The following is a 22,995-nucleotide window of genomic DNA, read 5'->3' as shown; positions in this document are numbered from 1 at the left end:
ACAAGGATCGGAAATCGATATCACATAAGAGTAGTAGTGTTGCTCTATAGTGCTAGAAATTCATGGATAGGCTGGGTTATCTTCAATGACAATAATCTTCTTTCAATCTCATAGCATCAGTTCATAGAATCTTCTTTCGGTCTCATCTATGTGCATAACTAAACAAACCAATACCTTACATTATTCTCTCTTACCATGTAGAAATAGGGAAAATAGACCCAACCCATAATCTCTTTTTCAATCAAATTACAGACATCAAAACTAGCTTGCAACTATCGAGATAATTACTTACTCCAATTAAACTTTTCTGAGCATCAATCGGAGATCAGAAGTAGGAATTAAGGTTTCAACCTTAACCCATAAATTAATTACATACTAATTAGCCCAAATTCATGGATGAACAAGAACACAACAGAACATAACACAATACCCACTACATTAAATCAACCCCCAACCCCATAATTGTCTCCCTAGACTTTGGGGTATTAGCCAAGTGTAAAGAAATTATACCTAGCATGAAAGAAACCATGGGTAACATGAAATTAAGAAATTACAAGCAACACCCACTTTGAATTCAACTTCAAATTGTCAATTTCAAGAGCAAAATTGAAAACCCCAAAACTAAAAGTGCTCTTAAAAAATTTAAGTGTTTCTCTCTCTAAAAGATTTAGAACTCTTTAACAATTTTCGAAACCTTCTTCCTTTCTCCTTTGGGATATTTATAGTTTCCATAAATTTGACCTAAAATTAACTATGTGAGAATTTTGCCGACGTTAGTCAGGCTCGCCGAGCATATCTAGAAGATCGTCATTTGCTTCTTAGCTCGCCTTTCTGTTGCTTTAGGCTCCAGGTGTTTGAACCTCAGTCGATGACCTCGTTTGATTCTGCTTTTCACATTTGGTTGATCGTTGAATACCACCTTGATTCATCAGCTAGATAAAAAATAGTGATGGCGGACAACTCCTCATAGACAACCAGCAATTTCAAGGCGTGGTAGATGTTGGCATCCCTACTTTATTCAAATAAGGAGAAACGTCGTAGTGACTCAAAGAATAATCAATTAATTCAATTCAAATAAATTTAAAAGAATTTTAAGAATAAACCAATTTTAAAATGGAGTCGCCACTTAATTTTAGGAAAAACTAGGAAACCAATTAATTAATTAATGAAAAATTTCTACGAAACCAATAGATTCTAAGTGATTATGAAGGGAAGGTATTATACATCCTTCGAAATCCACAATTGTGGGTCCAGACTGAATTCATTTTTTACAAAATGAGGAGGAGATACAAACACTATACAAGTATAATAAACATGCAATATGCACAAATAATAAAGTAAACAAGTAATATGATAAACGGCCTAAGTTTACCTAACGTCGATAATATACACAATAATGAATAGAAAATATAATTCAAACCCCTTTAGAATATCTTCAATGGGAAGAGACTCTAGGGTACCTGTAAACACATTTAGTAAAAGTGTTAGTGATAAATTAATACAAATAAAATAAATAATAACTTAAAATAAAACCCGTCTTATATACATGGGACCCTTAGAAATCGATGGTAATTTCTTCATCAGCTAATTTTAATGTAAAACATATATAAACTTAAGCTAAAATTTCCGTCTTTTAAAATGGGAGGCCTCGAAAACCGACGGAGCAGTTTTTTCATTGGCCAATTTTAACTAGTATTCAATTCATTACCCATAATTTAGAAAGAAACAATAATAAAGTAGTAAAGAACAAAAAATAAAAAATCAGCCACAAAATGGCCTTAATGACAAATCAATGGTCATGCAATTTATAACATCTAACAGTGATGGCAGCAGTAACAATTAAAAAAATGTATTATTAAAGACTTAAATTGTCCAACAACAAATAAAAATCACATCAACAAATAATAGTTTAATAGAAAACTTAGAAGGAAATAAACAGTAAATAACCAAACACATCAATTGATTTTGTCGAAAATAAACATGATAGGCAAGATAATAATTGAATTGGACATGACAACAGTAACATAAGTAATCAAGATAGAAAAAATAAAGCAAGAGCAAAATAAATAAATTAATCAAAATACTAACAGGACATAAGAACAAAGCAAGAACAACCTCCTCTCTAAATTTAAAAAAGAACATTTTAGTTGCATAAGCACACCAAAATGATAAACAAATACACACACATCTATATATATATATATATATATATATATAAGAAGAGAGGAACCAGTGAATTTTTTTTTCATGGGCAGATCTGTGCAAAATAAGTATAATAACCAAAACAAATCAAGTACCTATTCTTCAGAGAAGAGAGAAATTTCAATGGTGCTATTATTGTTTGTTGGTTACATAATCTTCGAGCTCATTGGCTGGTACGAGTGAAAGCATTGGTGAGTTCATATGAGCTCGTTGGTTTGAGACTCTGGTTCGTTGTTGTTACTCCTTGGAGCTTGGAGCTGCTGGTGGTATTCGCGAGGTGAGGAAGAAGAAGGGCAATTGGGTTGCTTCTTATAGTTGTTTAAACCCTAAAAAAGGAGGGTCATTTCATGATTTTTGTTTGATGTTCACTGGTGACTATTGGCAGCAAGGGAAAGATTGGAGGTTGGGTTGGTTGTTTGGTTGTGAAACTGTTGTAATTTTGGTGGTTGTTTAAGCTTGAGAAAAAGGGTAAAAGGGGTTGTGTGGTGGTGGTTCATTGTCGGAACAGTGAGGAAGAGAAAGTTAATGTGAACTTACTTAAGTAAAGTAAGGAACTTACCAAAACATTCATCTTCTTTCTGCTTCTTGAAGTTTTGTGGAAAAGTGGAAGGTGGTTTGAAAAGATTCACTATTCTCTTTTCACGAGACTTTTGATCTTTCTCAAAACTCGTCCCTTCCTATCTTGATGTCTTGAGCTCATTTCTTTGGGGCAGATCTTCTAACTATAGGCCACTTCTCGTACCCATAGTATTCACTTATTTCAGGTTTGGATCAGTGTCACTTGGAAGACCCCTTGTGGATGTAAGTTTATTGCACTATCCATCTTCCCAACACACTTCTGTATATCTTGATTTTCCATAAAGTTATCGTGACAACTCACTTGGATCTTATACATCATCTCCATTATCTTATTTTACAGATCCTCAATAGTCAAATTTCCTAGTGGGTCATTTTGTTTATTTCCTTGACCTTGTTGTTGGTACTGTTTCCCATTATTTGGAGGATGATATTGATTCTGATTTTGGTCCTGGTTACCTCCCCATGAAAAATTTGAGTGATTCATCCATCTTGGGTTGTAGGTGTATCCATAATTTTGAGCTTCTCTACCTCTTTGTGCATTCCCAACATAGTTAACTGAATCTATATTTGAACCGCAATACTCAGTCATGTGCTCGTCACTACCACAAACTTTGCACCACCCTTCAGATTGTTGTACTGCATTCACTTCAGTATGTTGTTGTCCTAGTGCCATTTTTTTTGAATTGTTTGGTCATTTGGTTTTGCATAGCAGCCACTTGTGCAGCAAGTGCAATTATAACATCAATTTCTAACACTCCAAGGGTCGTTAGCACCATGATTCTAGTCATATCAACATTCCATTCTGGGTTGCCTTTTGAAATTTTGTTTAAGAGTTCAAACATCTCACCATATGTCTTTTCTAGAGATTATCCTCTTGTAGTAGAGTTGAGAAAGACTTTTGTATTAGGATCGATGCCTTCAATATATGTTTGAACTACTATCTCGTTGGCTTGATAATGATATGGGAAACCAATAAACAACTATATAAATTGGTCCCATGCTTAATATATGTGCTCTTCACCTTTCTGTTTGAAGCCCCAGATCTCACTCCTCAGTTTTGTAGTTTTGCCTGATGGAAAGAATTTAATAGGGAATTTCCTTGCCAGATTATCCCATGAAGAGATAGAGTGTCTTGGTTATGATGACAACCACGACCTTTCTTCTCCTAATAGTGAGAATGGAAATAGGGTCAATATCACATAGCCAGAAGATGCCCCATAGGAATGTAAGTGTCACTTATCTCCAAGAAGTTCCTGATATGCACTTGGGGATCTTCCTACGGTATGCTGGTGAATTTCCTAGGGGTAAGAATCAACTGCACTATATTTTATTTTAGATCTAATCTACCTCTTTGTGGTGGTTTCCGAATCCTGGAAGTAACATTAGTGGTAAGTGGGACTGCCACATATTTTGTTTTAGATCGAATCTACCTCTCTGTGGTGGTTTCCGAATTCTGGAAGTAACATTAGTGGTAAGTGGGACTGCCACATCTTAAACTGGTCTGCCATTACTAATTTTTCCTCTTCCTATTCTTCAAGAAGTTCTTCTTTGGAATTCTCCTCTATGACTATTTCAACCTATTAAACAAGGAATAGAGCCACTAGCCTTCACTATTGATGAAGATATCATTCAGGTTCTAGCAACGGCTCCACAATTTCCCTTCTTTACTCCTGCATACCGTTTTGAGTTACCTGTAAGAAACAACAGCCAAGATCAAATCTTAAAGACTGAAGAATAATAAATAGACTTTGACGAATCAAATATAAACTAATTCTAAGGTCCTCGACATTAGCAATAAAAAATTATTGCTCCCAAATGCACATGCAAGTGTACGCAATTGTGCATGTCATTTTGTGGCTCTTTTAGAGCCAGATTGTCAAACCCAAAGGACTTACTATCAATTTATATTACCTTCAACTAAATCTACAGTTTAAAACAAGTTTATTTGAGAGAGTTGGTTTTTGTTATTACTACTACGATTGCAAATATTTAAGACTTCAAAGTAACTAACAACGAAAAACTTTAATTTCGGTATTTAATCAGTAATGGGGACAATTCCAAGATTGTAGTATACTAAGAATTTATGCATCATAAAGCTTTCATAGATTTCATAAGGTTATCAAATTACTGATTTATAGGCTAGATATTATGATTATAATCTCTCGACCTCTAACCCCCTACCCCAATTGATTGTCTAACTACATCATTGAGTGGAGATAGACAGACTCAATTGTTAAGCATTGTTTTTTTATCCAATTTTGTAACTGAGCATGACCTTTTGTGGGTGTCAATCCTAAACACATATCTAACAAGTGATATGCAAAAAAGATTGTGCTCCTTGTACTCTATGTTCTATCACCCTATTCGTCTCTCGAGTTCAATGGTAGACAATGAATTTATCTTAATGGTGATCATGCTAAAATACTAAATCAATAATACAAAAATAATTTATAAGATAACCAAATTCATCCATAAGAATGATGTTCAATAATCATACATAGCTACAGTCCCAAAATAAAGGCTTTTAGCCACTCATACTACTCAAAAACATAAACAAGATTGCTTTCATGTATTTCATGACTAATGATATAGTAAAATATTGAAACCTAAGATGACTCTTTGTTCCTTGATCTTGCACTTGAAAAGGAAAAAGTAACCCTACAAAAGAAGCCTAAGGTTCTATTTTGTTAGGGAAACCGCACCAGGATAGCATCGGGACTGCCTTACAGTACTTCCCAAGTTGGCATAGTGTGCTTGCAATACGCCAGCACTAGGGTCTTAAAAATTTAGGGATGGGGCGGTACGCCAGCCTTCCACCTCAGCCCAAATTTATGTGTGCTCTCCTTTTCCAACTCCTATGTGCTCAAACTCCCTCGAAAACATCTGCATTTGATAATCATGTATTTTAGTGCGCAATCATAGCAATATTTATCAAACCATAGTAAATAGCATAAGGATCACTCTCAAAACATAAGATACATGCGGGTAATTCTTAGTAATTAGCCATATAAATGCGCTAAGGATCATTTAGCTTAAGTCGACTCAATGAATAAGCTATAACCAGCGTTGATGCATCAATACACAACCCAAACCAATGCTAGATGCATCAAAATATACCGTGAAGCCCTCACCCTTAACTAGAAGAGTCAATACATGAGTGGTGGTAAAAACTCCTTGAACTTTCGAAAGTTTAACTCATACTCCTCAAACTACACAAATGGAGCATCAAGGCAAGTCAACTTGGTCAAAACTGTTGCCAGAGCAGAGAAACCCTCCATAAATCGTCTATAGTATTCCGCTGATGAGTCTGAGATTTTGAATCATTTGCGGCCTTTTTAGTCAAAAACATAGTGTCCTCAATTCCTATTTATGCCCTTATTTAATGATATTTTGATGTTTTGTAGGTTAAAGGACAAGGAAATGATAAATTTGTGAAAAAAAGGCCAAAAACATTAAAAAGAGTGAAAACTTTCCGCTGAGGATTGCCTTACACAGTAGGCGGATCGCCAAACATGACTGGACATAACCTAAAGTGACAATGTTCATTTCTGAGAATATTTAAGGTAGGTCGGTGACGTAAGGTGCAAATGGAGATTCACTAAAGTAGTTGGGAGAGGTGAAAATACATTGCCTAAAATGATAGGAGGTTGGACTAAACTGAAGGCTAAAATAGGCAAACAAGGAGGTCACGATGATTCACCTAATATGAAAGGTTGACTTAATCGAGTTCGCTAGCTGAGGTTCAAACACCTGAAGTTTGAAGCCATGAAAGGGCGAGCTGAGGAACAGAATGGTGATCAACCAATCAAATAGGATAGCCCGAGTAATTTCTCCAAATAGGTCATGCATGGAATTTTGGATTAATTTTTGAAGATTATAAATAGCCCAAAGGAAAGAGAAAATGCATCTTTTTCAGATTGGAAAACAGATTTTTGAATATATATTCTAGAAACATTAATTTTTTGAATTTTGGGGTTTTGAACACTTTTTTAATTGACAATTGAGGGTTCAACTCAAAGTTGGTATTTAATATTATTGATGATTATCAATACTTTGATGGCTAAAAACATAATTGGTATCATTTTTTTCCCTTTTATGATACTTGGCTAAAACCTCAATTTTAGGGGTGTGGTTATGGAGTTGGGTGTTAACTAATTTAGTGGGTCTAGTGTCTTGCTCTATTTCTCTACTATTTATCCATAAATTTGAGATATTTCACATGGATTCAATTTATAGGTTAAATTTGCAGACTTTATCCTAGCTTAGATCTTTGATTGATGCTTGGAATAGATTAATTGAAGTGGGTAATAGCTTAATACCTGCAAATTGGATTTGATTGTTATAGTTTTCTCAAAATAGGAGTTTTAGTTTTGCTTTTGATTACCGATTCTGCTCAAAAGAGAGATTTTGTAAGGTATGGGTTGATTTGTATCTTCACGTGGATGAGACCGAAAGGAGATTCTATGATATGATACCTTGTTATCGAAAGAAGATTTGTGTCATTTACGATTAGTGATAACGCTTAACTACACTTCATCCAATTCTAAGTGTAGGCGGTCGCAATCAAGTATAAACCCAACGAAGAGTTGGGGTCGATCCCACAAGGAATGATACGGTAGAGAATTCAATTACGAAGTAAAAAGTGTGTTTTAATCATTTGTAGAAGTAGAAATTATCAAAATAATTAGAGTAAATTTCAGGGGTTTGACAACTAGTGTGTAACACCTCAGATTCTAGGTAAGTCTAAGTAGCCATTTTTTAGATGTTGCAGGTGCCAACCACGGTCCGTAAAGTGGACCACAGACCGTAGGTCTGGTCCGTGGATGGGCACCCAAAACTTGCTCAGAAAAGAGGGAACCACGGCCTGACCAACGGACCGTCGATCAGACCACGGTGTGTGGTTGAGGGCCCGTGGTTCAAGACCCCGGAATCAAGTCTCTAACCCAGTCGACGGTCATGAATGATGGACCATAGGTCAGTCAACGGTCCGTCAATCGAGGGTCGTGGTCGGCAGTTGACATTTATTTTAAGGGGTAGTTAGGTATTTTCCTAATTATTTTTTCTCTATACTACGTCGTTTTGCATATGTCTACGACCCCTATATAAGAATTTTAACCCCCAAATGCAACTCATTCTTCCAAAATCACAAAATAAGATCAATTCTCCTCTCCAAAATATTTCTCTCTAGAACTTGAAGAAGAAGAAGGATGCAACCTAGGGTTTCAAAACAAGTCTCAATTCCTCCATTGAAGATAAGCATTTGGACTTGAGGTATGATAGTTTTCATCCATGGAGTTCCCAAATTCTCCTATTTTCAAAGGTAGAAATTCTCAATTATGTTAGGGTTTTCTTCAATTACCATGGGATCTCTTGATAACTGATTTAAATGATTTAATTATGTCTCATATGCATGAATTGATGAAATACTATGATTTTATGATATTTCCCCTGTGAACCCCCATGTTTTTCAAATTATGATCATATGATGTGGGTTGTTGGTTATGAAAGAGGAGTTTTATGAACTAAAGCATGAAGTGATAGAATTACATGAATTTATGATGAAATCCCTATCTAATCCTTGATTTCTAGATGTGGTGATTGAAAGTAGGCTTTGAACCTTGAAAGGGCAAAGTATGAGTTTATGAATGTTCTTATGAAACCTATCTAAATGGTTTAAGGATTCTTTGAGAGTAAAGTATAATGATGATGTTGTTGTTGTGTTGTTGAAAGGATATTCTCATAAACACATGCAAACATGACTGTGAAAGGTTTACTCACATAATAAGGATTCTAAGGTTGAAAGGTTTTCTCACCTAAATGAATCAAAGACAAGGAGCTATCCTAATGAAACTTAGCTTGGATTGGCAAGATGACATGCCCTTCCATGGATAATGAGAATAAGTAAGAAATAACTATTCCATGGGATTTATGCTTAGCACCGAGAGGATATTGAGATGAGAAGCTCTCCCGTTATTAGAAGTCGGGTTTCTAGAAGCAATCTCATTATCCCTTACCTATGTGCCCCCATAGGATGATTGTCTAGATAGACATTAGCTAGTGGATCCACTTAAGCTAGAAACTCATGGTCTTAACCTTGGCAAGTAGGACAACCCTTTTTGGTGTGGGAGACACCGAGGGATCATGTTATAGCTCGCATGGTCTCTATGTTGATTAAGTCTACTTCCCATATTAATAATGAACTAATGTCACTCAAGTAGTATCTCATATGTGTTCAAATGTTTTAAAGATGTTAGATTGCATTGACCATGTTTTATGAAGTATGTTTTCTAACCTTCTTATATCACGTTTTAGCTTGGTCAATTGTATGTCATAAAATGTCCCGTTGTCAACTTTGGGGAGCTCGTCTAAGCTCGTCTAACCTATTAGGAAAACTGCCTACCCATTCAACAAGTCTCAAGACAATAATTTCATCTGTGATTTTCTTGCAATTGTTTTCAACTAACCTCTACTTGATGCTTATTTTCCAATGTTATGCCTTATAGGAAATGGCTAGACTAAAGTTTCCAATCACTACGAGGACAAATCCATCAGATTTTGAGCCTCCTCCTCAACCGCTACACAAAAAGAAAAAGGGGGTAGAAATAAATAAGCCCTCAGAATAATAAAGAGTCATTATGTGCACTTCTAAGCGTGTGAATGACAAAAAACAAAATAAGGTTGTTGAGGCTGATAATAGAAAAAAGAGGGCCTTAGGAGATAAAAGCACTTTTTCATCCTCTCACCCTAAAGAACCCCAACTCAGTTACACTTGGACTGACGATGAGGGTGACAATGTAGTGAAGGGTTCATTGGATCCTAATATGGTAAAGAAGGTATTCTTAAGAAAGAGGAGTACAATTCACTCCTAAATGATTCAGGACCCAAATCCTGATATACCTTTGACGATACTTTCGATGATAGCTTCGAGAGCACTCAACAGGTTGAAAAAAGATGTGGAGTGCACCATTTTGGAGGAGTGTTGCTTATATAGAGACGGGGTCATGAGTGATTACCCATCCATTTGGGAGACAATAAAATTTCACAGGTTTCAGCACTTCACAAGCACTTGACCTCCATATGTCCCAGCATGGGTTCGGGAATTCTATGAAGCCTATGCCAAGGCACTTTCCAAGAAATGAAAAAGGAATGATTTGGTGACCTTTGGAGAAATTTGAGGTCTAGGGTAGAATGGTGAAGTGTGGCAAGGCAGGGATCAATGATATGTTCGGCATGGGAAGATATGTACACGTTTTGAATGAAGCACAAGTTGGATGACTTGAAAAGGGTGGTTGGCACCCTTGATTTGTGATTTAATCCCCCTACATGGCTGACAAGTTAATTTTTTTAAAACAAAAAGGGCATCAATGTAGTGGCTCATTTTTAGTTTGGGTTCATCAATAGAAACCTCTTGCAATCACAAAATGAGTCAATCCTCTGACACTTGAAAGTAGTCTTGGTGGGGACGATTATTGATTAGGAAGAGGTGCATGTAGGCCAGATGATTGAGGACATGCTTGTGCGGGAAAAGCAAGAGAAAACATTATTACCCTTCCCTATTTTGATCACCCAGTTGTGCAAGGCAGCTAGAGTTATGTTTAGAGAAAGGACGGATGTGAGAGTGACCCTTGCCTCATCCAGTGATATACGGAGGATTGAGGCTAATTATTTGAGAGATGACGCAGCCAGAAGAAAGTTGCCACCACCTGACACCATAATGGTAGTCGATCCACTACCCTAGAGTCAGATGTTGTTTATCCCACTCCTATTGTGGAGCCCTCAAGTATCACGCCTACTCCATTTGTCCCTTCTGGGTCTTCTTTGGTGTTTATTTACTGGAAGTTTTTTCTTTTTTTGGTGTTTTAAGTGTTGGTTCGGGAGGATTCTTTCCCTACCCCTACTGCACCTCCCCTTACATCTCAGACTCCATTGACTTAGGCCTTGGTATATCAAATGAGAAACATTTCCCATTCAATGGATGTTAGGGCATCTTTTCTTTAGAGGGAGTTTCCTAGGATGATGTATGCCTCTATTGAGACCATTTTGTTTCCCCTACGGCTGAGATTGTGAGCCATAAAGAGACGGTGTATTCTCAAGATAAACAGCTTGATAACCTTACCACTAGGATTGAGGAGCATGAGAAGTGTGAGGGTAGTTTTGTTGAGTTGGTAGGTTTAAAAGGTGCGCTAATTGCTTTGCAGGTGGACGTAGATCACTTGAACTAATGGATATTTCTATGTTGTGGGGTGATTCACCATTGCCCAAAATTCCCACAGTTGTGCCTCCGATTGTGACCAGATAAGATGGGTTATTAGGGTCAACTGGGCTGCCAGTTATTGATGGGTCTGATCAGATGAGGGACCAGGATGATGAGTATATTTCTACTAAGACTGACGAGGATGAGTTCATGTATGATGATGAGAAGGTGAGTGTAAAGGCGTTTTTTGAGCTATAGGGGTTAGAGGAGTCAATTGTGTAGGATCCATTAGAGAGATCTCATCTAGAGACCTTTGAGATAGGCACTAGTGGGGTATGTCATTCGTATTCAACTCATCCTCATCCCAATGTGTCGGTCACTGACTCCTCGGTTGATGCTACACTCTTGACTCCTCCTCTAGATATGTCAGGTACTATTGGCTGAGATGATGCTACTGCTACCGAGCCACGGACCAGAGTTCTTCACACGCATAGCCTGAAAAGGGAACATTTTACCAACTTCATTACAGTACTTTTATTTCAGCATTGAGAACACTACTATTGTCTTTTTGGTGGGTTGAGGGCATATATGCCTAATCCCCTTTTTGATTTGTATTTTGATACTTTATGATTATGTTTTCAGGAAATTTGGTTATACAACAATTGGCTTTTGATTTTTTGTTTCATTTTTGCCTTTTTATAAATTTCCCCAAGATTTTTGGATTGATGAAATGATTGATGAGCTTGTGCATTCATTGTTGATATTTGAGGATCGATCTTGTCCAATATCAATGTCTTGGATAGTGATCTTGATGAGAAATATGATGGTGTTAGTGTTGCAAAAAGAAATTTATGTTGCTTTACTTTTGAATGATATTTTAGACTTGTGTTGACTAGTTGTGTATTGATGTGAGTCTTGCAATGAACATTGCACGCAAGCTTCTTAATTTTGTAGAGTTGTGTAATACTATTGTGTTTGAAGTGTCCTGTGTGGGGAGATCCTACCTGAAATCATGTTTGTATCCTAGAATTTGTCTTGTTAGTCTAATTTAGCTTTGGTGAATGCAAAAGATGATCTCTGGCACAAATTTCTAGAGGGAACCCAAATATTCATACCATTTGTGGCTACCTTGTGAGGGTGTGCAACAATCCTAGCACCATTTGAGCCGATACCGTTTGTTGTCAGCCTCATTAAAGCCTCTCAAACCAAATATGTCCCTAACTTTTAACCCACAAATCCTTTTCTAAGCATTAGTTGGGGGTGTGCAAGGAAATGAGGAAAGAAAGCCATGTGAAAAATAAGAAAGAAAAGTGAGACTCAACCTTGATGTTTGTAGCAAAAACAAGGAACCCCTCCTTATTTAAAAAAGATGATGATAAAAGCATGAAAATGGGTTGAATAAGAAATTCTTGATGAAATAAAATGGGTTTCCAATGAGTTGAATAAAGAATTGAGGATTGAGTCTCCAAATAAAAGAGTACGAAAAGAACTTGCAAAGAAGTGGAGATGAGTATAATAATGCTTTGAAAATGTGAAATCACTGAGCCAAATTGACCATAAATTTTCCCGCAGCCCTGTTACAAGCCTAAGAAGACCCTTGAGATCTTGCTAAAACTGGGTTGTGTGATGATTGTATGGGATGAAACTTGCATGTACTTCACTCTCAGAGAGTGAGAGTTTGCAGTGATTCCTAACTCTTTTGATAATGTGCTTTGTGAGAGCATGGAATCAGTTTTTTTGTGAGGGAACTTGAATGCTTTTGTTGAAGCATGGTTTTTCATCATAGGGGAGCATGAGTGAGATTAAGCTTGGATTGATATTGTATAGTCATCATTTGAAGTTTCTTGAGCATGATTGAGATATTCTGTATACTTGTTAGAGGTCTTGTGATGGCACTTGTATGTTAACTCACATTGAGAACTATTGTAGATACCATTGTTGAATTGATCGTATTCTTTATTTACTTAAAGAAAAGCAAAAGCTGAAGTTGGGGTGTTGATGAGTCTGAGATTTTGACTCATTTGAGGCCTTTTTAGTTAAACAAATAATGTCTTTAATGCCAATTTGTCCTTATGATATTTTGATGCTTTGCAGCTAGAAAATCTAAAGGACAAGGCAAGGATGAATCTATGAAAAGGAGGCCAAAAACATTGAAAATAGTGAAAACTCTCAGTTGAGGTACACCTAACACAAAAACTCTCAGTAGAGGAACGCCTAACACAGTAGATGGATTGTCCAACATGAATGGACCTCGCCTAAAGTGACAATGTTCACTTCTAAGAATATTTAAGGCAGGTCGGCAACGTAAGGTGCAAATGAAGATTCGCTGAAGCAGTTGAGAAAGGTAAAAATCCATTGCCCAAAGTGACAATAGACTAGCCTAAACTCAAAGGATAAAATAGGCGAACAGGGTGTTCTTTAGCGATTCAATAACTGGGGTTCAAACACCTGAATCCTGAAGTCAAGAAAGAGTGAGCTGAAGAATAGAACAGCGATCCGCCGATCAAGTAGGTGAGCTCGACTAATGTCGCCGAACAGGTTGCGCATGGAATTTTGAATTAACTTTTAGGAAATTATAAATAGCCCAAAGGAGAGAACAAATGTAGATTTTTCAGATTGGAAAATAAACTTTTGAATATCTAATTTAGAAACTTTACTTTTTTGAGTTTTGGGGTTTTGAACAATTTTACAATTGACAATTGAGGGTTCGATTCAAAATGGGTGTTGAAAATTATTGTTGATTTTCAACACTTTGATGGCGAAAAACATAATTGGTATAATTTTCTTCTCTTTTATGATGCTTGGCAAAAACCTCAATTCTAGGGGTGTGATTATGGAGTTTAAAGTTAACTAATTTAGGGGATCTAGTGTCTTGCTCTATTTCTCTACTATTTAATCATCGGTTTGAGAAATGTAGCATGGGTTCAATTTATAGGTTAAGAATGAAAACTTAATCCTAGCTTAGATCTTCAATTGATATATGCTTGAAAGAGATTAATTGAAGTGGGTAAATAGCTTAATATTTACAAAGTGGACTTGATTGTTGTAGTTTGATCGAAAGAGAAATTATAATTTCGTTTCTAATTGTGAAATCTTCTTGGAAGATAGATTTCATAAGATATTGGGTTGGTTTGTATCTTCACAATAATGTGACCAAAAGGAGATTATATGACATAACACCTTGAGATCAGAAGAAGATTTGTGTTGTTTTTGATGACCCATCCTATCCATATTTGTCTAGCATTACTAAGCAAGCACTTGTACCCCAATTTGATGTTGATACAAACTCACACACCCCTAGATCTTCTTTAACTTGATTAAACCTTGTTTTAGTAAATTTGGTGGAATCATCCACCCATTTGTCCTAACTGCTACAATGAATTGGTTTGCAATTCAATCTCCTTATTGAATTCTTAAATTTAGATCACTCCATGTGGCATTCGACCCGACTCTATTTTTGGGTATTTATATTGCTAGTGATCGCTTACTCGTTTAATTATTTTTGTTATAATTTGAGTGTTATCACCCGCTAGTCTAACGAAGCTCTGAATCTCAATAAATGAGGTGGGCCTAGCCCAATCATGAATAACATCAATACTCACCGTATCTACCATAATACCATCCGTGGACACCAAGTTCCCCAAGAACACTACATGCTCAAGACAAAATAGACACTTAGAGAAGTTGGCATAAAGTAGTTGACCTTTCTATGTCTGGAGCATAATCTTCAAATGTTGCTTATGCTCTCCTATGCTTCAGGTGTATATTATTATATCATCGATGAACACTATGATGAAAGAATTAAGGTCATCAAGGGCATGAAGGCGGAAGAGGCATTAGTCACCCCAAAAGACATCACACGAAAATTGTAATGGTCATAACGAATCCAAAATGTAGTCTTAGGGATGTCTGTTACACTAATCCTCAACAGTTGATAACCGGATCACAAATAAATCTTAGAAAACACAACGGCACCATAAAGTTGTTCAAATATATCATAAATATGAGGCACGGGGTAATGGATCATCACCATCACCTTATTTAGTTGCATGCAGTCAATACAAATCCGCATGGATCTGTCTTTTTTCTTCAAAAATGGGATGGGGGTACCCCAAGTCGACACACTAGGCCGAATAAGTCCCTTACCTAAGAGATTATAAAGCTAACACTGAGCTTTCTGATTTCTGTAGGGGATATGTAATTAGATTACTAGAAATTGGAGGAGTGTCCGACTCAAGGTCGATAGGAAAGTCAATATCACACTCTAGGGTAGGCCATATAGGTCAATAAAAAACACATCCACAAACTCATGAACAACAGTAACCGACTCAACCGAAGGAACCTCTTTACTCACATCCCTAACATAAGCCAAATAAGAAAATCAACCATTAGCCACTAACCTCTGAGCCCAAATAAAAGAGATAACTTCAATTGGTGTGCGACTACAATATCCCTACCACACCACCGAGGGAATACCAGGCATGGAAAAGGTAATGGTCTTAAAAATCAATCCAAGATTGCACAATTGGGGGATTACCAGTCCATATCCTTAATCATATCAAAATCCAACATATTAAGTAATATAAGGTAATCCCAGGTGCCACACCCCTGGATAGTCACCAAACGAGATTTAAACACCTAATCCACCACTAAAGACTCACCTATAGGGGTCGACACAGGCAAGGGCGCAGCTAAAGACTACGAACTCATACTCAAACGGGAAGCATAATACACAAGTACCTATGAAAAAGTAAGGCCCAAATCATATAAAGTTGAGGTGGGTTGATGGCATAAGAGAATCATATATGCCTCAGCCTCCAGCTGGAGCTACATACAAGTGAGCCTACTCATCTCTACCCTGAGCGACTGTCCTACCACCTGACCTACCTTTATGGGGACAGTTATACCCCATTTTAACTCGAGGTCCAAACACTGTACAACATATTGGTGATTTCCAAATTATTAACTACTTTAAGAAGTCGCCACCTAATTAGTTATGGTAAATTAGGACACCTAAATATTTAACTAAGTAATACTAAAATTGACTCCAATTAAGGTCTACTAAACATGAAATTCTAGGTAAGGGTTCTAGTTATCCTAAAGGGAAGGGGTTAAGCATCCTCTAAGATCCATTAAAGACGGTTACCGATCAAACTTAGGTTAATTAAAGAGAAAATAAAATAATCATTAAAAGCTAAGAGAAAATTAGTATTAATTAAACCATGACAAGTTAACCTTAAAAAGGTTAAAGTATAAAATCTTAAATATACTAACTTTATAAAGATCCGAAAATGAAATAAGACACTTTTCTAACTTTTAGATGTTTGAAAAATAGTTTAAACTTGATTTTTTAACGAGAATTATTTTTTGAGAAACATACATAATTTGTTATTTTCAAAATATGTGGCCAATTTAAATGCTTTTGTTTAAGAAAGAAAATCTTTTCATGAAATTAAATTAACAAAAGAAATCTTGCAGTTAAAGAGATCATACACACATTTGCCTTGATAAAGAATAAAAAATCTCTAACCATTTGAAAGCCTTTTATTTTCAAATTTTGCCTACTCAAAATTCCCCAAAAAGAGTTGTCTTTTAAAGCTTTAACTATATCAACATTTTATAAAGTTTACATTCTAAAGTATAAACAAAAGACGTACAAACTTCCCCTTTAAAATTCTTTTAAAAAAATGCTTCACTGTAGAGTTCAGAAATTTACACTTTTTGTTTTTAACCTAAAAAAAGTTTATGGAAACTGTTAAAAAAGTTTTATTTAAAAGACCTTAGTTTATCAAAAAGTATGGTTTAAGGGTTGATACATATTCATTATGAAAAAGGGTCCAACTTCTTTGCAAAACTATGCTTTCTCAAACTAACAAACGAGTTAAGCAGCAAAAGGAACTTAATTTACAGGTCATTATTCTAAGCCAAATTAATATATTACACCAAATATCTAAAGGAGGGGAAGGTGAGCAACTATGTTTGCTAAAGTTCTTAGTTAGTTTATATAACTTCAAACATAAATTGAAACAAAACATAAATATAGGTGCCAAAAGAAAGTATAAAACATTAGTCAAAGATAACAACATATATGTATGTAAAGCTTTGAGACAAGGATGGAAGTGCGGAATTTTCTTTTGGAACCAATGAATCATTCTAGACACGAGCTAAATGCAAGATTGGTTGCTTCTCTAATTTGGATAGAGGTGGTGTCATATTGCAACTCCATACATGCTCCCAAGTGTACATGTAAAGAAAGGTAACAAATAAAATTAGAAAGACAAATACATTAAAGTGAAACACTCACACACATAACCACATCAACAAATACTTCTAAATTTCTAATCCATAAAACATAAAACAAATCAATTCTTGTATCATAGTCAAATAACATATGTAAAATCATATTTAAGGTAAAGATTAATATTCTAACACAGCTATGCTTATCCCAACACCAATAATACATAGAGAAACTTCTAATATGCATTAAAGTTTCTGCTATAAATTTAAACAAAATCATAGGCGCATTTGAACCAAGTCGAATCAATTTTGACCAAATAAATACTTAAAGATATGATCCGCAAGTCGGAATAAAATTATCATGTAGTTGGAAAGCAAAATTCTGGAATAGCATGCGTCTATAATGGGGCACAAATACTGGCAAACAAAGTCATGTACTTTAACTCAACTAAAGAAGCATACATTTTCACTAATAACTCGTCAGAATAAGCTTTCATAAAGGACTAAACATGATCTGAGCAACTTGGACATTATCGCTCACACATACAAGCATGCACTAAATATATTAATGACAAATTTACTTACAAGTTGTTCCTATCTGTTAGAGCTAGCTACTTTCAATTTAAGAATGCAGGGGAACAATCAAATATAATGTAAATTATGAATAATTACAGCAATGCTTTCCAGAGAAAATCAAAACGAAGTGTTAAATATATACATCCTAAGGCCGACTTCGTTTTTATAACGAATGAACTTAAAACAACCCTTTTTATAAATCATAATCATATAAGAGAACTCTCAGATGAAGAAAGATCTTAAATCCTACACCCAAACAAGCTGAAACACACTCTCAAAACGGAAAGAAACACTACTTTTAAGATCGTATGTACATCAATAAATAAATTTGTTAAAACAATCAGATTTAAAGGTCACTGACCTTTTTTGGGGCAGCGAACTGGAGCATTTTTTGAGCCTCCGGTCTACACCCTTTAGCAAATAAAAGTGAGACTAATTCGGAAAAGTTAAAATGCAAAGTATTGAAAGCTCCGAGAAGGACGAATCAAGAAAGAACTTAAAATGTTATGAAACTTGTGGGTGAAGAGGGCGACCTCCAAAACCTGTTGAAGCTTGTCCCAAACCTAATATTTATAGTAGTGGAAGATTAGTGCTCTTAGTTTGGGTGGGATTTTGAATTTCAAATTGGTCAAAGAAATCTTAAAAAATTTCGAACGTTTGGGGTAGTTTTAGGCAGACTAGCAGACTTCACGTGATTGATAATCATATATCACAAAAATGGAGTAGTTGAGAGCTGTCAATAGCTGACAGACCTTGTTGTTTTTCTGAAAATGGGAGGGAAGAAGAGAGACAGGGCGGTTGTTGTTCTCTCAAGATTAGGTCAAAAATTGGGCCAAAAAAATTGCTTTTGGGCTGAAATGTTTTGGTCTCTTTTGGAGGCTTTGGACCGAAATTTGGGCTATTTTGATATAAAACAACGGCTGAAATGTTTTGGTCTCTTTCGGAGGCTTTGGACCGAAATTTGGGCTTCTTTAGGACAGATTTTTATGTCACAAATGGGCTGAAACGCTAGCCTGAATTGTGGGCCTTTTCCTTCTTCTTTGAAATTATTTATGGCTTCTAACTTGATACCTAATACAATATATAGTAAAACAACACTAATAATATTACGACTTTTCGCTTATATAAAATATAGATACAAAAATATAGTCTTATCATTAATTTAATAAAATATGAAACTTAAAATAAACTGACGACAATCGATTATTTAAGGAAAAGGGGTATAAAAAGTAATATTAGTAATTTTGATAATAAAATTAATAATTTTAGAAGATAAATAGTCGTAGTAGTAAAAATAGTTGTGAAAACGGATAATTTTATACGTTATTAAATTAGAAGCTCGAAAATAATAAATTAGAAGAAAGAAGGGTCAAAATTGGGTGTCAACAACTTGTCCCTCTTTGACCAGAGACGATGTAAGAGTTTTTGGGCAAAGAAGTTGACGTAGAAGCCACTTTTTTCCCGACCAACAAATGCATCAAAGTTTACCCCGGTGTGAATTATGATGTTACCGGTTAGTGTGATTGAGGAGAGTATTTGAGGGTGGAGTCGAGTAGAGTTCGAGTTAGACCTTTAACCTTTGTTGGAAAGCTAAACTTTCTCAATAAATTGCCCCAGTTCACTGCTTAGATAAAGTTCCACGTTGTGCTAAAGCTCTTGCAGAACTCAAACTTGACAAAACGGTTAATAATATTAAACATAAAGCATGGTCCGATAAACATATGGAAATAACACCACTTGAATGTGAATTTATGAAAATACGGCCTTGCAAGCCGAAATGATTTAATGAGATAAAATCTTGCAAAGAAAGAAAAAAAAAAGTTTAAGGCCGATGATTCATGAGGAATGGTGCTTTTCAGCGATGATAAATGAAAATGGGGACTTAATCAAATAAATTATGGATATGAGGTTTTTTGCCAAATGATTTAAGAATGAAACTTTTTAAGCCTAGTGATTTATGAAAAGGAAGTCTTTGAAAGCAGCGCATTCTGGTAAAGCGTTTGTGCAATATATTGGAAAGCATCTATGCAATCAACTAAGGACATTCGTGCAATGCTTTAGAAATCCATCGAAAGCCATGTAGAATTCCTTTTAAATACTTGAAAGTATTAGTGCATTTGAAAATATGCATTTGTGCGAAACATATAAAACATTTATGCGGTGCATTTGAAAACATATCAAAGTATTTGTGCAGTGCGCTTGAAAACATTCGAAAGCAATTATGCAGTGCATTTGAAAATCAGAAAGCATTTGTTCAGTGCACTTGAAAATATTTGAAAGCATTTATGCAGTGCACTTGAAAATATAGAAAGCATTTGTGCAGTGCGCTTGAAAATATTTGAAAGGATTTATGCAGTGCATTGGAAAATATCATAAAGCATTTGTGCAGTACATTTAAGAGTATTCATGCAGAGCAAAAACATATGCAATATGTTTAAAAATATTTGTACATCAATATGTTTGAAACTTTTGTAAAACTTCACTTATAATTTTCGAATCATAAATTTATAAGTAAATAATTCAAACCACTTGACATATAGTCCTTTCGATGCTATAGACGTCATTGACTTCTCAGCTTCTATTAATCCTGACATACCTGCACTTAAAGAAAAAAATTAAGCTTTGGGGGATGTTGATTTGCGTTGACTTGGAAGTTCTAGCTCTTCATACTTCTTTCTTCCAGCTTTGCTTGGACTCAAAACCTCCGTCCATTTTTAAATCTTGGTTAAATGAATAACAAGAAAATAAATAAAAAGAAAACATTTGATTGAAACTCATATTTGAAAATAAGATAAAATTATATACGTATATTTAGCAATAAAGAATTTTGTCGAACTTCAAATTATGACATGTCATGAAACAAAGCGAACGTCCTTTATCTGAAGTCTTTCTTCTGTCCGATGATTCGATTGACCATATACTCTTCAAATATCTCAATATCTTCTTGCAATGATGCCCTTAAAAATTGTTCTAGTTTTTTGTGAAAGAGATACGTCGTCCTTTGGTCCCGATGATACTGAACCTCCTATAGGATGCACACTATTCTATCAAGGCACCAACCCAAACATAACCTAAGGATATAATTATAATTGAAATACCGGGGCCGAACCCTCCTCGGGTTGCATACGTATCCGAACAGAAACAGGCCATACGTAGTTCACTACATACAAAGAAATGGATAAATGAAAAAAAAATCTTAATAAAGTGACCGAAGCCGATATAGGCCACCTACGTATCCCACCGAGGGTATCAGGCCAAGCGTAGTTCATATTACATAGAAAGGAAATTTTGCAAACCTTAATAAAATACCAAATCCGATGTGAATTTCCTACGTATCTCGCCATGGGAATCAGGTCAAGACGTAGTTCCAATCCATGACAAACAGATTACAGAAAAATGAAATAGAAACCTCTAGATGTAGTATCTCTTAACCGCATCTGCATTGATAGCTTTTGGCCATATCTTACCATCCATTTCTGCTAGAATCAATGCTCCTCCAGTCAGTACTCGGTGAACCATGTAAGGTCCTTGCCAATTAGGTGCAAACTTCCCCTTAGCTTCATCTTAGTGCGGGAATATTCGCTTCAACACCAATTGTCCCGGTTCAAACTGTCTCAATCTTACTTTCTTGTTGAAAGCTTTGGCCATCCTGTGTTGATAAAGTTGCTCGTGACAAACTGCATTCATTCTTTTTTCATCAATGAGCATCAACTGTTCATACCGGTTTTACATCCATTTGGCATCACTTAACTCAGCTTCTGGGATGATCCTCAAAGATGGTATCTCAACTTCCATTAGTAACACTGCTTATGTTCCATAAACCAAAAGATAAGGTGTTGCCCCAGTAGAAGTCCTGATTGTGGTGCGGTAGCCAAGGAGGGAAAATGACAAACTCTCATGCCAATGCTTGTAGTTATCAGTCATTTTCCGCAATATCCTCTTGATATTTTTGTTTGCGGCCTCAACTGCTCCATTCATCTGAGGTCGATAAGGAGTGGAATTGCGGTGAATAATTTTGAACTTCTCGCATATCTCATGCATCAAGCCACTATTGAGATTAGCTCTATTATCTGTAATAATTGACTCGGGGATCCCAAATCTACAAATGATGTTATTGCGAACAAAATCTGTCACCACCTTCTTTGTCACAGACTTGTATGAAGATGTTTCTACCCACTTTGTGAAGTAATCAATAGCTACCAGAATGAACTTGTGTCCATTTGAGGCGGCTAGCTCAATAGGGCCAATGACATCCATGCCCCAAGCTGCAAATGGCCAAGGAGAACTCGTCACATTTAGCTCATTCGGTGGAACCTAAATCAAATCACTATGAATCTGACATTGATAACACTTTCTCACAAAATGGATGCAATCTATTTCCATGGTCATCCAAAAATATCCAACTCATAGAATCTTCTTTGCCAAAGTGAAACCATTCATGTGTGGCCCACATGTACCCCCATGTATTTCTTCAATCAACTTGGTTGCCTCTTGAGAGTTAACACATCTTAACAATTCCAAATCTGGAGTCCTCCTACAAAGGATTTCTCCACTTAGGAAAAAGTGATTTGCGAGTCTCCGAAGTGTCCTCTTTTGAAGATTGTTTACTCCTTCTGAATAGTCTCCTTCTTTGAGAAACCTCTTAATGTCATAGTACCAAGGTTCTCCATCCGGTTCTTCATCTACATGGAAACAATAGGCTGGCTGATCCTACACATTGACCTTAATTGGATCTATATAGTTCTTGTCTGGCTGTTGAATCATAGAAGCCAGGGTTGCCAACGCATCTGCAAACTCGTTCTGAGCTCGAGGAATATGCTTGAATTCTATCTTGACAAATTTTGTCACGCCCCGAGCTACCTCCGAGACGCGGACACGGGACCTAGGACCACAAGTGATCCCAAGCTAACCCTGCTGGCATGATCATGAGCATACTAAAGATAATAAACTGATACGGAAGCTAAATCATACATAAGATGAAAAGATAGGGAATACCCATATACTATAACTGAGATAAATGAAAACTGATGAGTTTAATACAAAGAAGATATTAACTCAACACTAAGCTGAATCTAACTATGTCTGAAATAAGCCTCTAAACTGACTAGAAATGTTGGGACATGCCCCAACTAGATCTAGCAAAACTGAAACTAAAGACTAAAAGCGATAAAGATAAACATGTCACTAGTCCTCGAAGAATGAGGACT

Source organism: Solanum tuberosum, unplaced genomic scaffold, assembly GCF_000226075.1.
Source record: "Solanum tuberosum cultivar DM 1-3 516 R44 unplaced genomic scaffold, SolTub_3.0 scf00359, whole genome shotgun sequence".
NCBI classification, from domain to species: domain Eukaryota; kingdom Viridiplantae; phylum Streptophyta; class Magnoliopsida; order Solanales; family Solanaceae; genus Solanum; species Solanum tuberosum.
Note: the sequence above shows the minus strand (reverse complement) of the source record.